The sequence below is a fragment of the Sus scrofa genome, chromosome 8, assembly GCF_000003025.6.
Source record: "Sus scrofa isolate TJ Tabasco breed Duroc chromosome 8, Sscrofa11.1, whole genome shotgun sequence".
NCBI lineage: Eukaryota > Metazoa > Chordata > Mammalia > Artiodactyla > Suidae > Sus > Sus scrofa.
Window position 1 is genome coordinate 18,881,044 of NC_010450.4, and position 15,524 is coordinate 18,896,567.

Here is a 15,524-nt window from a genome sequence, read left to right on the forward strand (position 1 = left end):
ACTTCCACCTTGGATGAATCTTATTCCTGGCAGTAATGAGGCTGGAATCCTGCCTTAAAACGTCTTGGATTTTAAGACTTTGACATCGTGTCCGTGGAGGCAAATAGTTCTGTTGCTACAGTGATTTCTCAGAAATAAAATCCCCAACGAGTAAATATCAGAGGAGAGCAGCTCAAAAACCTGAACCGCAATGTCCTAAGGGAGGTATTGAGATTTCACAGGAAAAAAGACCATTTACACACAGTTTAATACATCTGCCCTCGTGCCCGGTTCCTTGCCCGTGATCGGCAGCCTTGGTTGGCCGTGCTATTAGCACTAGTGGCCCAAAGTCAGTCACCTTTGTCCCTCCAATTCCTCAGATCCGAATCTAAGTCCCCAAAAAGACACGGCATCTTCCAACTCTGGGGAAGACACTCCCAACCGTGTGGAGATGTTGTAAGAGGCAGCAGGTGAGGCTAGAGTCACACCCGGCCCACTGAAGGGGACCAGGTAAGGGCCATCACTTATTGGCAAAATGGAATCCAAGTTCCCTGACCTTGAACTGCAATATGTTGGGGTCCACGAGAGCAGCCAGTTCTCTCCCAAGGCATGGTCCACGAAGGTCCTTGGAAGCTATAGAGGGCGGTACTGTGCTTCTGTTCCCTCTGAGATTGAGATAAGATATCTGATAGAAAACAGGCACAGAGGCCTCTGCTAAAACCCAAAGACTCGGGACATGAGCTGTAGAATTGCTGTTTGGTTCTCCTTAGGGCATGGAAAACAGGAGAATTATAAGCTCGTTCAGAGGGTAAGAAACTCCTTCTGTATAGAAGATGAAGCCACACCAAGGAAAGGGTAGTCTTTAGAAGGCCACTGCTGGTTTGTTCTTTCCTCTGCTTACTATAATCTAGAAAAATGAAGTTCCAAAATGCTATTCCACGTCATTTATTGTTATCAACAGGACAAACCTTAGGCTGAAGCCTCATTTATAAAACGGCTCAAAGTGGCACTGCTCTAACTGAAGGTGGGACGCTGGGACGCCTCCCTTCCCCACCTCCAGAGTCCTGCCACTCGGCATGGTGACATCAGCAAGGAATCCTGCTCTCCATCACCCTGGGATGCTTGTGAAAAGCAGATTCCTGGGCTCCTGCTCATATGCTGCCTGTATCGTCCAGCTCTGGGGGCTGGCTCAGAAATCTGCAGGTGGCACAGGGCAGAGGTGAGTCTTTCTCCAGCTATGCTTTGAAAACCTGGCTCTGGATGCCTCCAGTCTCCTGGTGTCTCCAAAGTTAGAAACAACTAAAAATCTGGAGGGACTGATAGGCCAGAGCCTCCCAGGAGCTCCACGCCAGGCCATCCTGGTTGTCCGTGTCACCTCAGCACAGAGGGGTTCTGAAGAAGCAGAAGCACTGACTATATTTTATCATCTGGCCAAAGATCCTATACACTCAGAATCTCATTAAAATATCAATAGGAACTCTGGGAGGTGTATGAGGGTGGGGGTGGGGAGCAGTGCAGGAGAATGGGATGGAATTTCTCCTTATTCTACAATGGTGATCATTTAGTCCCTGTGGTGGCAACTGTTCAACTGTCCCATGTCCTATCCCTCCAACTGGAAACAAACAACAATGACAACAAAAACTGGAAGGAAAGAAAAAGCTGTTCGAGATCCTCCTCTGTTGGCAGCTCCGAACCAGCAGCCAATGCACGGATCCAACCTCACTCAGCCTTAGGAGGGGCCAGAAATAGAACAGAGAGTGAGACAAGCCAAGTCACGGTGCTTGGGAGGTTTCTGCTTCTAAGGAGGATGAAGAGGCATAGACGATGAAGGAGGTGGACAGTAGAAAATCACTAGGCAGAGTCAAGAGGCTTCTGTCCAGGAGGAAGTCTGGCAATGAGCTGATCATGAACCTTTGGGACCCTGGGAAAGCCACAGAACACAAGAAACAAGACGCATGCTGCCTGGGCCTCAGTTTCCGCACTTGAAAAATGAGCGGGGTTCCCAGAGTCCCCACCAACTAGAGGAACCCATGATTTTAACATCCCATATGTTATCACTGGGGTGCTGGGTGCTGGCGAAAACACTGCAGGGAGGGGCTCCAGTCCAAGAGGCATGACTCACTTCGAGCACCTAGAAATTGCTTCCTTTGCCTTGTCTAGGGCAGAGCTGGCTCACTGTTTTCCAAAGATCATCTGCAGCAGTGGCAGTTCCAGATCCTCCAGACAGTGGTGGCTTCAGGACAGCCGCCTGGCTGGAAAGGGTGCTGGGGCCAGAGCTGTGTTTGCAGTAACCATTTACATGAGAGTGAGAAAAGGCTAAATGTCTGGGTCGTGACATGAGTGCCTCTCTCCAGTACTTCTAGCTCGCCTTTCCTTGCAAGCACTTGGCAGGACTATTATTCCCCGTTGCTTTGGAGTCAGGCAGAGCCATGTAACTTGCTCTCTCCAATAAAGGGGGACGGAAAGAAACATGAGTCACTTCCAGGGTAGAAGCTCCCAAGAGTCAAGGTATGCGTCACCAACACAACCTGGATCACAGAACCAACAGGGCAGACAACTGTCCCGAAGAGTCATTTGGGTCCCCAGAGATATATGCGTGAACCAGAAGTAACCTTTGGTACTGTTAGGGTACAAAGATTCAGGGGGTGTTTGTTACCAGAGCATAACTTAGCCCATCCTGACTAATACAGTCCATAGCAAAGAAGGCCAGGAGAGGGAGATGGACAGAGATTCTATCGACCCTCTTCTGTGTTTCTACCACGTGACCACCATGAGGACGAGTGTTAACATGGTCACAACTGCTACTCTCAACAATCACAAAAACCACAGTTATGTGGCAAATGCTCCCCATGGACGATCTCCTTTAATCCTTACAAGACAATCATGCACATTTTCTAAATGAGAAGGTGAGACTTAAAGAGTTTATGTAACATGCCAAGGGTTTGGCAGAGCTAAAATGTGGACCCAGGTCCTTGTCTGGCTAAGTTTGTGGCACCCCACAAACCAAGCCTTCCGTGAAAAACAATGGAAATATTCATGGAGTTGGTGACTCCATCTAGTTGGTATTTGCAGTATAGGGAAGCAAAGAAAGGGGGATTTTGAATTTGGCTGCTTTCTGTACCTGGAATCTCTTCGCCCACCCCCTTCTAAAACCAGTGGGCCTGTCGCTTCTTTCCCAAGAGGCAAGGCCTGAAGGAAGAAGGAAAAAAACCCCTACAAATTCGGGAGCATCTCTCCGTCTGCTCCTTGTGAAGGAGCGAAGCAGTGGCAACAGTTTCCATCCACTTAAACCAAATGGGATAAAACAAGAGGCTGTTTCCTCAAAAGCAGCGTGGTCAGTAATAAGAGTTTTCTATAAGCTGTAGTTGGTCTCAATCACTCATCCCACACATATCTCCTGGGTGCCCACTGCGTGTTGGGCACTGAGCCAAGCATTTGGTCTCCTAAAGGGATAAATGGTCCTGGGGATTTTGTAAAGGAAAAACATGATACCTGGATAATGAAATGTAATTTCCACAATCCCTTGTGGGTTTTTCTGAAAGCCCCAAAGCTCTGAAAACTGAAAATGTGTTCCCATCCTGTTAGTGACCTCGGCTGACGGGAGGGTTTTTTCCCATATTTATGCCACTGATGGTGAAAATTCATACACGTACTGAAGACACATCATTGCATCTGGTGACTGGCTGCTGCCCACAACTTGACTGGGCTTGGTACGCAATATATGGTGTGCCTGCTGCATTTCCTTTCAGACGCCAAAATCTCCTGCCTCGGAAACACATCTGGGGCCCAAGGATTTCCGATGGGGATCCTGCCTTTCATTGGAAAGTCACCCTTGCAAATCTACATAGTCTCAAAGACGGACATGTGATTAAACGCAAATCTTTTTCCAACAGTCAATTGTCCAAAACCGACGTATTTATTAGACTTTGACTTTCGTAAACAGGCTGGAAAGAACTAAGAGTATGATCCATGCAATACGTATTCCAGCCAGCACAATGCTTAGGTGCCTATTCCCATAGCTTCCTAATGCCTTTACGCCTGAGAATTTGCATGAACCCTGGAGTGGGGGTCAACCCCCAGCTGACGCTCGTGACCTGCCCAATTGCAACCAGTGAGGTGCCCAGCTGCCAGCATCTGCCCTAACACTGTCTTCCAATTGTGGGTCATGATGCATTGGTGAAATCAATTCAAAGGCAACCTTCATTTTCTTTAACAACAACAACGATACAGAGTGGAACAGAATATGGCATGAACCCCATGCAATAAAAAGTGTTGTTTCATGAACCGTTCTTTTTTGAATATGTGGGTAGGAGTAAAAACATGCCTGTTTCCACACACTGATTGTGGGCTGCCATGTTTAAAGCTGGGAAAGGACTCTTCTATAATCAGCTACTCTGCACATCGACACCTTCATTCAACAAGCATTTAGTGAAAGGCACACAAGAGGCTGGGGGTGGGTACTGGGCAAGAAAGAAAAGCTACACAGAAGAGATGATGCTTGAAATGAGTTTTGAGAGAAGAGTGGGTATAAAAGATGCTCAAATAAAGGCCATGAAGTTATAGAAATAATTAACCAGTTCTTGGGACCGAGGCACAACTCTGATTCATTAACACCTGCTCTGCCCATCTTACTGAGACTACGGTGCGCTTGAAAGGAAAGGTACCATGCTAACATTTGGCTTTGTAAGTGTTCTCAAAATTAACAGCATTATTATTTTTTTACAGCATCGAAAGCTTACAAAACATTTTCCCAGTGACCCTCTCGTTCAGTAGGCAGCACTACACGACTAGTACGCCAATACTGTTTTCCCCATTTTATAGACAAGATAGCTGAGATCACTTCTTTCCCACAGTCACATAACTAACAACTGTCAGCTCAGACGAGGGCTCCTAACTACAAATTCCAAACTCTTTTTAGTATTCTATATCAGTACCAAATAAATGATTAGCAATTCCACAAATTACCTCTCTTGGGTCAAACCATATTTTTAATAAGACGCTCTTAGAGATAATTGTGTAACTGAAAGCAATGCATTTTAATTCACCGCATTTCGAGACCCTGTTTGGAAGACAGGCAGCCCTCCTGGGGCCTTTTCAATCCTGGGTCATGGGGAACGGCTGAGGTGACAGAGACCACCTACAGTCCTTCTCAGTGGTCAGCCAAGTCCACGGCCCCCAGGTTCTGGCTAGCTGAGCGGGGGAGTGTGGGCAGCGCATCACACCAGGATCCTCACCAGCTGAACTGTAGGCATGAGACATTTTATTTTTCGAAGAGCACTTGAACTCATAATGGCCCAAGATGCGACTCACGCCCCAGCCCTCTTCACTACCTGGAATTCTACCCCTACACAGCCCCATATCAAGAGGATCTCATTCATTCCAATGATTTTCACTGTCGTCTCTGCGCTGATTTCACCCACATTGATATCCCAGCTCAGACCTCTCACCTGCACCGCTTGCTCTGCTCTCGAACGGGTACCTCTCTCTGAGCATCTCAGGAGCATCTTAAACGGAACCCTTGATGTCCCCTCAGACTTGCCCCTGGAGGGATCACCCTTGCCACTCCTCTTTCTTTGCCACCCCTCATTTAATTCATCAGCAAATCCCACAGGCGCTACCTTCACAAGACATACTGAATCTGAATACTTCTAACCCACTTCCCCCACAATCACCCTCCTTCAAGCCACCATCAGCTTTTGATTCGACTGTGGCCCTAGCCTCCTGTTTTTAGCTCCTGCTGCTACTCACCGACCATCTATTTCCCAAGTGGTAATGAGAAAGGTGCTTTTCAAATGGGAGCAGATGGTGACATGCGGTATCTCAAAATCCCCCACAGCCTCTCATCACATTTAAGACAAAGATCCAAAGTCCTTCTGCTCCCCCTACTTCACTGCTCTTCATCCGCATTGGCCTCCTTGCTAGTCTTTGGCCGCATCAAGCTAATTCCAACCTCAGGGCCTTTGCACTACCTGCTGCTTGGACTGCATAGCTTCTTCCCTGGCGTCATCCAAATCCCTGCAGTAATGTTTCCTTCTCAGGAAGCTCTACCACTACCCAGAATATCCAGACTATTACCCTTATAATGTGTCATTTTCCTTCAAAGCACTTATTCCTTTGAGTTCTATAACTAATTATAGGTTTTCTTTCAACATCTCCCCTTCATGGCAGCAAGAACTGCACAGTTTCCAATCCTACTTCTGGGCATCTATCCAGAAAAAATTATAATTCAAAAAGATACATGCACCCTTATGTTCATAGCAGCACTATTTATAATAGCCAAGACATGGAAACAACCTAAATGTCCATCAACAGATGAATGGATAAAGAAGACGTGAGATATTACATATATCTATGCAATGGAATACTACTCAGCCATAAAAAAGAATGGAATAATGCCATTTGTAGCAACATGGGTGGAAAGAGAGATGATCATACTAAGTGAGGTAAGTCAGACAGAGAAAGACAAATACTATAATCAGTTATATGAGGAATCTAAATGTGACACAAACGAACCTATCTACAAAGCAGAAATAGACTCACAGACATAGAGAACAGGGCTGTGGCTGCCAAGGAGGTGGGGAGGTGGGGGGGGGATGGCTTGGGAGTTTGGAATTAGCAGAGGCAAACTATTATATATTGAATGGATAGACAAGGAGGTCCTCTGAACCTCTACACAGGATACACAGAAACAAGTATACAGTGGCGAAGTTTACATGGCTGCAGTGGGGTAGATACACCTACCAAGTGGAGAAAGGAAAACACACACACACCAAGTATATTGGGTAATCAGGGAAACATGAATGGAATAAACTTGGTAAAATATGCCCAGTTTTTGGCATGTATACTAGATACCATGAAATGTTTTTATTATCCTCTCAAAAATAGATTTCTTTCAAACTGCATTTAGCTATGTTTTAAAAGCAGAGCTCATAGCTCACTTGTTGATGTTAATTCATGCCCACACGCAAACACTTGAAGGTAGCCTTGTGCTTCTCATCTTAAAAACCCAAACCCACCGTGTTCACCATTCAGTGGCTTTTATCTATCCATTTACTGTTATCTGCGATAAAGCAAGTCATAATTGCTACAAGGAGGAACATAATAATTAAATGACTATCTGATATACTACATGACTATTTGGATAGCTTTACAACCAGATAACTGCCGAGAGAGATGAAGGTAGCCAGGACATCAGGCAGGGGACTTCTCCGCCAAGTGACCCTCTCTGTCAAACAATGACTCGTGGTCCTTGGCTGCTTTTACTGATGGGATCAAGGCTCGCTCTCATTAGCTGCTGCAAGAACCTGGCCTGCTGATGCAGAAAGACTTCTCGGAGGGATGATCAACACGTGTGGCTGAAGAGGTCACGCTCAGGAATGATTTAGAAACTTCTCAACGGCACACTCACTCTTTTCATAGAGGTATTTCCTCCCCTGGTGCCCCTCTGCTTTCTACTCCGTTCCTGTCCTCTTCCTGCCCTACCCTCTCCCCACATCCAGGAATACCTCCTCCCCCCATCCAATAAGCAGCACAAGGTAAAAAGTCGTCAACAATCCATAGCTCCAATGTTTTTTTTTTTCCTTTTTTGTCTTTTCTAGGGCCGCAGCCACAGCACATGGAGCTTCATATGTGCCAGAGCCACAGCAACGCCATATCCAAGCCATGTCTGCGACCTACGCCACAGCTCATGGCAACACCGGATCCTTAAGCCACTGAGCAAGGCCAGGGATCGAACCTGCAACCTCTTGGGTCCTAGTCGGATTTGTTAACCACTGAGCCACGACGGGAACGCCAATATCTCCAAGCTTCAATAAGCCACTCCACTCCTGGAACCTCTAATTTGCACTGCCCACTGATCTCTAGCCAGGACCATCACGGCCACGCCCACTTGTCTGCCCAGCTATCTCGTCCGGGTACAAGTTCCTTTGAAAACTATATATCAGGTCCTGCCCCTCCTCTTTAGAAATATCTCCATTGTAGGGAGAGGCCAGCGAGAGCCCTGCACCGTCTCGCCGCAATCCACCTCTCTGACTTTTTGCACCCAGCGTGTTTCTAACAAGTCCCTCGTCCTGCTCCCCCAGACTCGCTCTTCCTCACCTCTCTCCTTTCTCATCCTCCCCAAAACCCCGCTCACAAGTCCCTGCCTGGGAAGCCCTCTGTCATTCCCAGGCAGAGGAAGAGCCGGCTCCTGGCAGCCACACGGCATTGTGGGTACATCTTGATTAAGAGCATCGCACCCCGCAGCACAGTTACCCCGCCCCCACCTTGCCTCCCACAGACCGAGGTCTCTGGAACCAGAGTCCAACTCAGGCCTGTTTGCTTCTCCAGAGCCAAGCACAGCTCCTGACCCAGCGTGAGTGCTCAGTAAGTAAACTTTGGTCCCCACAAAGCTGAAATATAGTATATGCATGTTACACACACACACACACACACATACACACACACACACACACACACTTTTTTTTTTTTTCTTTTTTAGGGCCTCACATGTGGCATATGGAAGTTTCCAGGCTATGGGTTGAAAATTGGAGCTGCAGCTGCCAGCCTACACCACTGCTCATGGCAATACTGGATACTTAACCCACTGAGTGAGGCCAGGGATCGAACCCACATCCTCACAGATACTCCTTGGGTTTGTTACCACTTACCACTGAGCCACAACAGGAACTCCTGATATATATTTTTTTTCCTAAGACAGCCATCAATGTAGTATTAAGCCTAAATCTCTAAATCCCATGTTAACATCACCTTTGGGGAAAAAAAGTCCAGTTACAAAAACTCGATGTGTTGAAGAGGTTATAGGATCACTCCTATAGAATTCTCAAAGGGGGTTTGTATTGAACCTCATTTTTGTCACTTAAAATGAGCCAACACCATCTGGGCACATCCGCCATTCGCCACCTTCACTCCTGGAAGTCGTTTGGAATGACTGCTCTAGACAGACATGCGGGACTGTCACCTGCAGATACACACATACTCATAAATTTGCCAGAGCGAGTTTGGGCATCTCCGGAGTAGGTGCCCGTGTGGGGCTGACCACAGGCTGACACACACCTGGCCGGAGTCCCCAGCCCTCATCAATCCGATCACCCCCTGGTGCCTTCAAGTTAGTCTTTCTTGTCCACATCTATGCCCTCGTCTCCAACGGTACAGCTCCTTGAGCATTTCCATGGCCTTTTTCTAAATCTGTGTTCGCCTCTGTAATTTTTAGATAACATTTCAGCAATTTCAAGTTTGTAACCTAATGGTTCTAATGCCATTCTCTAAGATGATTTTTTTTTTTTTTTTTTTATGATCTATCTTCCTGGGAGTCACCGCGGCGTTTTCCCCTCTCCAGTATTACTTTCGACAGGCAAACTTTGATTATTGGAATGCCTCAGGGGGGTGCGCTGAAATTTAAGGTAAGTGAGATTTCAGGTAATTGGAAGAGTTTATTATGTGAACCACAGTAGCTGGGGGGCATGTGAAATTCAGTGACAGTCTTGGTTAACTCAAGTTTTGAATAACGAAGCTTTGCCTGAATATCTATTTCAATCCTTTTCGCTCCTGTTATTTCTCCCTTCCTCCTTCTCCCAATCTTCTCACTCTCCAAAGTATGTACCCCTGTTCTTTTCAGGCCGATAGAGAAGACGGAAGGGGAAAAAATTGACTTTCCTTCTACTTGGCCACACTTGGGCTAGGAAACCCCCTCGCATTTCCTGAAGAGAGCATATATTTTAAGAAATCATTGCTTGCCTGGAGTGAATTTGCTCTCTCCCCCGTGCAAGGCTGATCCGACCTTGCCCAGGGCTGAGATGCTGATGGTAGAACATGTTGCAGAGACTGGGTGTTCAGGACAGAACACCAAAATTCCCTGGGCATCTGAGCACCCCCTTTTCCATCCAGGGTGCCAAGAGCCTTGGGACACTGCATACAGGCGACAGCCCACATCACCAACCCTCACGTATGCAATACATTATAACTGTAACAGCGCATTTGGAATGTAATGCTGGATTCTCTGGATCCTTCATTACATGACAGTAATTTGATTTCGTTGCAGAGGGCTCCCCCTGTGGGCTGGGTGGCAGTAAAAAGCCAGCAAAACCTGGACAACATTTTGATCAAATTGTCTTTACAAGCTATAAAGATGCAGTAGCTTGACTTCCCCGTGTCTCAGAAATCATAAAAACATCATCAATACAGCGCCCCCTCTCAGATCTGCCCCCAGACACCACAAGCAGAGGGGTATGTGGCAGTGTCCCCACTTTATAGAGGATGGACTTGAGAGGGTTAAGGGGCGGCATTGACTCCAGGGCCATCTTTTAACAAGAAGGGATTTGGGAGACAGAGAGATAATGTGGCAGCTGGGACTTAGAGTGAAATGTGGGTTTCAGAGGTATCACCGACCACTAGGCCGTGAGAAACCCCTCGCCTCCCGGAGCTTCCGTGTCCTCCTTTATCAAAAATGATATGAATAACCCCCATCGTTTTGGAAGCTACTCAGTACCCAAAGACGATTCCTCATTTCATGTGTATAAATCATGAATCCTTATCACAACTCCAAAAGGCAGAGCCACTACCCCCTTTATAGATACAGAAACTGAGGCTCGAAGAGGTTAAAAAAAAAAAAAGCAGTCTATAAGTGGCAAAGGTAGGATCTGAACACAGGCCTGTCCCCTGCCCTTTCTGTTTCCACGCCCTGCCTCTCCCACAGAAGAGTCTAAGGACTTTTATAAACAATCTATTTTTTTTTTTAAAAAAAAGCACTCGATAAAGCCAAAAGGTACCAATCTTATTAATTATCACAGTATGCGAAGAATTAAAAGAGGAGTTCCTGTTGTGGCTCAGTGGGTTAAGAACCCGACATGAGGATGTGGGTTCGATCCTTGGCCTCACTCCGTGGGTTAAGGATCTGGAGTTGCCACAAGCTGTGGTGTCGGTTGCAGACACAGCTTGGATCGGGTGTGGCTGGGGCTGGGGCGGGGCCCGGCAGCTGCAGCTCCAATTCGAAACCTAGCCTGGGAACTTCCATATCTCATGACCGTGGCTCTACAAAGAAAAAAGAAAAAAAAAAAAAAAGAAAGAAAAGAAAAGAATCAAAAGAATTGTGTCAGTCTGATACAAACAGGGAAAAGAATCTCCTTCCTGAGTTTGTCAGGAGACCTCGCCTTTCTGAAAAACACAATCTCCCCGCTGCGACGAATGGTTCCGTGAGAGGGCCCGGGTGCTCAAGACGGAGCATTTTGTGGGACTGGTCCCCGGCCCCCATCGCTCTGATACTCGAGTCAGGTGCAGATCCTCCAAAGCCAGAAGGTGCGCCATCCCAGTCTGTCCCCAAAGGCCGTCATCTGCAGACTAGAGATCTTGAAATCAGTCATGCAAATCCATCACCACTTTAATTATCCAAGTAAATAGAGCTCTCATCACCATCTGCCAAGATTTCAACCCATCATAATCATTAAGCTCCCCCGGTGGTTCTCTGGATGAGAACCACAGAGGCCTCGCTAAAGGGCCACTTGGGCCCAAATTTCCGCCTACAGGATGAAGGTGTCCCCACCTGAGTTTGTGGCTGGAAGCTGTTTCTTCCCCCTCTCTCGACGCCTGGCTCATATTTTTCTGAGCACCGTTCATTGGCTCCTTCAAATTAACTTCATCTTCGTGTTCTTACTTTCTTTCCACCACCTCCAGGCCGTACTGATGAGTGAGACATTTTCCTCCAAGAGAACTTGAGCTCAGACCTCAACCCCGCCGCAAGGAGCGAGAAGGAGATTCATTCTGGAACATGAGTGGGTGTGCGAGCCTGGTGATTCAAATCACCAGAGATTTCAGAGACTGGACCAAAGTGTAAATACTTCTTAAGGCGGGGACTCTGTCCAGGTCTGTTTCTCTGGCTGATAACTGTGCCAGGGAGTTAGAGAAAGCTTCCCGTGGGCGACCTGAGTTTAATTACGGCTTTCAGGGAAGATGGCAAAATCCTCACTGCTGCAAATCACTGATGGACCACGAGGCCGTGTTGGACCTGATTTTTCTTGCTTTCTTTGACAGTCAATTTGTCCATGAACACCACGACCTCTGTCATCGGCGTTCATCAGGAGAGCATTTAAATGACAATCCAATGTGTCGCTCTAGTTTACTCTTCTGCAAGTGCAGAATTAAGACCTGACACTTCAAAGATTCCTTGGAGAAGGACACATGGAATGACGCAGGTCATGTCAAGCTTTGGGCATTTCTTTTTTAGTAAAGAAAACGGAATGATAATTAGGCTTATTATAGACAGTAGCATCACATTGCTAATTGCTAAATATATGATCAGGCTGCCCACTCCAAAAGGAGGGGAAATTTCAAAGGCAGACAGATCCAAAGGGATAAGGAAGATGGTAAATATCGCAAGCAAGACCCTGAGCTCGAGACCAGATATGACCACAGAAGCATCGCTCAAAACATAGGAGTTCCCTGGTGGCCTAGCAGTTAAGGATCCAGTGTGGTCACTACTGTGGTGTGTCTTCTCTCCCTGACCCAGGAACTTCTGCATGCAGCAGGCATGGCCTAAAAACCCCAAAACAAACAAACAAAAAAAAACCCAAAAATCAAAACCACAGCATGCATACCCTCCTCTACCAGTGACTGTATACCGGGCCCTTGACACACACTGGCTCATTTGTCCCCGCAATGAGACCCTATAAGGCAAGTCCTGCTACGATCCCTCATATATATGTAAAGTGCTCGTCAATAAGACAGAAGCAGAAGTGTCCTTTGGGACTTCTGGGAAGTTCCAGAAGGGGAGAGATATGTTCTTTTGCACGTCTCCCTCGTTCTGCACTATACTGGTACACAAAACAGAAAACCTCACTCTTGGAATGGACTGGTAGAGCCAAGAAATGGAAGGTACCTGGATCCCTGACAGTGAGCCACCGAATCAGCCCAAACTGCCTACCTCCAAATTTACTGTACGTGTATACGGCTGTCTGCTTAACTGACGCCGTCTTGGGCCCTTAAAATTTCCCCTGTCCTTCCGCTGACCCTGTCCAGGATGGTGCTGTGCTGTAAGTCACTTCTCTGTCATCCAAGGCTTTGTTACAGTTACCAGATATTGTTTAATAATCATTAGGACCAGGTAGCCTCTATGCTCTGTTAGTCCCCAAACAATGATGAAAACCTTCACTGACGTATTCCTGGTGCCCACGAGACTAGTTACCCATCCACCAATCTTGACTTAGGAATGCATATCCTGTTTCCCAGCTCCTACCCCCACACCCTAGGGTAACTATAACATTGTCCCAATGGCCCCTAGGCAGGGCAGGTGCAGCTGTGAGTGCCTCCAGGTCATTGCCCCCCCTCATCCCACCCTGTGAGTAAACTGCCCTGTAATAAATAGATGCATTGATTATACGGAGGTGCCTGCCTCCTGTTTTGGTCTCAAGCTGTCCTCTCCGCTCAGCGGGCAATTTTCTTTCCCTCCATCCTCCAACACCATAAGCAAGAAATACAGCTAACTCTATCTCATTTAAACCACCATTACTTCTGGTATTACATCAAAACTAATCTTAAATAATATACCAACATGCCCAAACAGCTGAGACTGCGGAAATTTCAGAAAGAAAGACAACAATATCATTTATATTCTCATCAAAAATAAAATCTGTGAGTAAACTGAACTCAGGAGAGAAAAAAACCTGCACTTGGAAAACTGTAAATAAGACACTGATGAAAGAAATAGAAGACAACACATTGTAAAGATATACAATGTTTATGGATTGGAAGAATTAACATTGTTAAAAATGACCATCCTACCCAAGGCATTCTACAGATTCAGTGCAAGCCCTAACAAAATACCAATGACATTTTTCACAAAAGTAGAACAAATAATTCTACAACCTGTATGGAAAAGACCCTGAATAAGTAAAACAATCCTGAGAAAGAACAAAGCTGGAGGTATCATGCTCCTGACTTCAATCTATACTACGAAGCTACATCATCAAAACGGTATGGTACTGGAGCAAAAGCAGACACATAGATCAATGACACAGAACAGACAGCCCAGAACAGAACAGACAGCCCAGAAATAAATCTACACTTATATGGACAGTTAATCTACAACAAAGGAGGCAAGAATATACAATAAAGAAAAGACAGCCTGTTCAATAAATGGTGTTGGGAAACCCAGACAGCTCCACATAAAAGAATCAAACTGGACTACTTTCTCACACCATATGCAAAAATAAATTCAAAATGGATTAAAGACTTAAATATAAGACCCGAACTCCTAAAACTTCTAGAAGAAAACATAAGCAGTAGTACTCTCTTTGACCTCAGTCTTAGTAATTTTTTTTGGGGGGGGGGATATGTCTCCTCAGGCCAGGGAAACAAAAGGATAAAAATAACCCAATGAGATATCAAAATAAAAAGCTTTTGTACAGCAAAGGAAACTATCAACAAAACAGAAAGACCACCTACTGAATAGGAGAAAATATTTGTAAATGATATACCAGATAAGGGGTTAATGTCCAAAAGAACTCATCCAATTCAACATCAAAAAAATAAAAACCCAATTAAAAAATAGGCAGAGAATCTGAATAGACATTTTCCAAAGAAGACATACAGATGGCTAACAGGCACATGAAAAAAAAAAAAAGCTCCATATCACTAATCAACAGAGAAATGCAAATCAAAATCACAATGGGATACCACCTCACACCTGTCAAAATGGTTATTATCAAATAGAAAGCAACAAGCGCTGGTGAGGACATGGAGAAAAGGGACCCCTAGCGCACTGTTGATGGGAACGTAAATGGGTGCAGTGTCTACAGAAAATAGTCTGGAGATTCCTCGAAAATTAAAAATAGAGTTATGGTATGATCTAGTAGTACCCCTGGGCATTTATCTGAAGAAAACGAAAGTACTAGTTAGAAAAGATATATGCACCCCTATGTTCATTACAGCATGATTTATCATAGCCACGATATGGAAGCAACCCAAATGTCCATCAGTAGATGAGTGAGAAAAGACGTGGTGTATACCTTCAATGGAATATTACACAGCCATATAAGAGAATGAAATCTTGCCATGTGTGATAACCTGGATAGACCTAGGGGATATTGTGTGAAGTGAAATAAGTCAAACACAGAAAGACAAAAAATGTATTTCATTCATTCACATGTAGAATCTGAAAAAACAGAACAAGTGAATAAACAAAACAGAATTATAGTTATTGATACAGAGAACAAGCAGGTGGTTGCCAGAGGGAAGGGATGTGGGGGGAGGGGGTGGTAGATGAAGGTGGTCAAAGGTACAAACTCCCAGGTAAAGGTAAATAACTGGGGTTGTCGTGTACAACATGATAAATATAATGAACACGGCTGTATATTACATATGAAGGTGTTAAGAGCATAGCAAAGAAAGTTGAAGAGTTCTCAGCACAAGAACAATTTTATTTCTATGTCTTTAATTTTGTGCCTATATGAGATGATGGATGGTCACTAAATTTACTGAGATAAACATGTCATGATGTATGTAAGTCAAATCATTACACTGTACAGCTTAAACTTGCACAGTGCTATATGTCGGTT

At 45.5% G+C, this 15,524-nt stretch overlaps 1 protein-coding gene across 4 annotated transcripts in view; it reads right to left on the reverse strand.

Moving 5' to 3' along the window:
• CCDC149 (coiled-coil domain containing 149) overlaps positions 1-15,524 on the reverse strand; it is a 106,394-nt gene that overhangs the window by 73,314 nt on the left and 17,556 nt on the right. The window lies entirely within an intron of this gene.